We start from the raw sequence: 3,056 nt of genomic DNA, 5'->3' as shown, positions 1-3,056 counted from the left end.
TGGTGGCAGTGGATTATGTATCCAAATGGGTGGAGGCTATTGCAACACCCACTAATGACACTAAAACAGTGTTAAAATTCCTCCAGAAACACATCTTCAGCAGATTTGGTACCCCTAGAGTATTAATCAGTGATGGGGGCACTCATTTCTGTAATAAACAGCTTTACTCTACTTTGGTTCGTTATGGAGTTAGCCACAGGATAGCCACTCCATACCATCCACAGACTAATGGGCAAGCTGAAGTCTCAAATAGAGAACTCAAAAGAATCCTGGAACGGACTGTAATTAACCGTAGAAGGGATTGGGCAAGGAGCTTGGATGATGCTCTGTGGGCATAAAGAACAGCATTCAAGACCCCTATAGGGACCTCTCCATACCAGCTTGTGTATGGAAAGGCATGCCACTTGCCAGTGGAACTAGAACATAAGGCCTACTGGGTAACCAGATTCCTGAACCTTGATGCCAAGTTAGCTGGAGAAAAACGATTGCTCCAGTTAAATGAGCTAGAGGAATTTAGACTCAATGCCTTCGAAAATGCAAAAATTTTCAAAGAGAAAGCAAAAAGATGGCATGATAAGAAACTGTCATCCAGAGTCTTTGAGCCGGGGCAGAAAGTTCTGCTATTCAATTCTAGGCTCAAATTATTTCCCGGGAAATTAAAATCCCGGTGGAGAGGTCCATATGTGATTACAAGTGTATCACCATATGGATATGTAGAGCTTCAGGATAATGACTCTAACAAAAAGTTCATTGTTAATGGACAGAGAATTAAACATTATCTTGAAAGTAATTTTGAGCAAGAATGCTCAAAACTCAGACTTGATTAGAGCTCAGTAATAGTCCAGCTAAAGACAATAAAGAAGCGCTTGCTGGAAGGCAACCCAGCCATTTACAAAATTTATTCACTAATTAAATAAATTTCCTTTTCTTTATAGGTATGTGTCAAGTATTTTCAAAAGGTAAAATAGCATTTGTTTGAGTTCACAGAGTTACAGGGGAATTTGGATGCTCACTAGCGTGGAAAAGCCAGTGAGAAACATTTTGGGCATTGAACGCCCAACAGGAGCATCCACTGGGCGTTCAACGCCAGTAAAGGTAGCAATCTGGGCGTTGAACACCAGAAAGGAGCATCTTCTGGGCGTTGAACGCCAGAATCATACATCCTGGGCATTCAGAAAAACACCCAGTGACAAAGGACTTCCTAGCGTTCAACGCCAGAAAGAAGCAGCAGCTGGGCGTTGAACGCCCAGGAGAAGCATCAATTGTGCGTTAAACGCCCAAAACATGCAGCGTTTGGGCGTTTAACGCCAGGATGATGGGGAGGAGGTAAAAATTCGTTTTTCTTCAAAAATTTTCTAATTTTTATGTTTTAATTCATGATTTCTTGCATAAACATGTTTTCAAATATCATCCTTCAATTTCAAAAATTTTAATCCTAATTTCTAAAATCTCTAATTTCTGAAATCCCTACTTCAAAGATTTTACATGCATCTTAATCCATAAAGACAATTGATTTTCAATCCAATCCAACTCTTTTTCCAAGCTCTTTCCCAACTTAATTATCTTTTAAAATCTTTTTCAAATTATAAATTTCAAATTTATTTTCAAATATCATTCATATCTTTTTTAAATTATATCCTTTTCTTGTCATATTTATCTATTATAAATCATATCTTCTATCTTATATCTTTTTCTTATTTTCGAATACCCACCCCCTCCCTTTATATCCACTCTCGGCGCTCCTCTCATCATCCACCATTCCACACTTGCTCTCCTCCTATTCCTCTTCTCTCTTTTCTTTTGCTTGAGGACAAGCAAACCTCTAAGTTTGGTGTGCTTATCCGTGATCACAAAAACATTCTCACTTTGATAATGGCCCCTAAAGGAAAACAACCCAACCCAAGAGGCAAGAAAGAGAATATTCCAAAGCCACTTTGGAATCAAGGTAAGTTCTTAACTAAAGAACATTCAGACCATTACTACAAAATAATGAGTCACAGATCAATGATCCCGGAAGTTAAGTTTGATCTTAAGGAAGATGAATATCCGGAGATCCAAGAACAAATTCGAAACAGGAACTGGGAAATCCTAGCTAATCCTGAAACGAAAGTGGGAAGGAACATGGTTCAGGAGTTCTATGCTAATCTATGGCAGACAGACAGACAAAGAATAATTGGAGCTGCCCTCTATGACCATCGGACCTTAGTTAGAGGAAAGATTGTTCATACCCATCCTGACAAAATCAGGGAGATCTTTGAGCTTCCTCAACTGAAAGATGACCCAGACTCCTTTAATAGGAGAATGATGAGGGTAAATAAAGGCTTGGACAAGATTCTAGAGGATATATGCATCCTTGAAGCCAGGTGGACCACCAGCACGACTGGCATCCCAAATCAACTCAAAAGAGAAGATCTCAAACCAGTAGCCAGAGGCTGGTTGGATTTTATTGGGCGTTCCATATTACCCACCAGCAACCGTTCTGAAGTTACTGTTAAAAGAGCAGTGATGATTCACTGCATCATGTTGGGAAAAGAAGTAGAAGTTCATTAACTGATCTTGTGTGAACTATACAAAATAGCAAACAAGAATTCCAAGGACGCCAAATTGGCCTATCCAAGCTTAATTTCTATGCTCTGCAGAGATGCCAGAGTGAAGATGGGAATAACAGAGTATATCTCAGTTGAAAGGCCAATCACTAGAATATCAATGGACAGACAACAGCTGCAGGATGATCCAATCAAGAGGAAAGCACAGGAAGTCCTCCCAGAACTTCCTCAATTCGAATATTGGGAACATATTGAAGCATCTATTTCCAAATTGCAAGAAGCTATGAACCAAATAAAGGAAGAACAGAACAATCAAAGTAGCATGCTTTGCAAACTGCTTAAGGAACAGGAAGAGCAAGGGCGTGATTTAAGGGAACTGAAGCGCCAAAAATTAATTCTTGAAAAGCACCCCACAGACTAGAGGAACACCTACTTCTCAAAACACAGGTTGTTGAGTTCTAATTTTAGCTTTAACTCTGTGATAGTGTTATTATAGAAATTTACCTTAGG

The sequence above is a fragment of the Arachis duranensis genome, chromosome 2, assembly GCF_000817695.3.
Source record: "Arachis duranensis cultivar V14167 chromosome 2, aradu.V14167.gnm2.J7QH, whole genome shotgun sequence".
NCBI lineage: Eukaryota > Viridiplantae > Streptophyta > Magnoliopsida > Fabales > Fabaceae > Arachis > Arachis duranensis.
The sequence above is the reverse complement of the archived record's forward strand: the minus strand, read 5'-3'. Positions refer to the sequence as shown.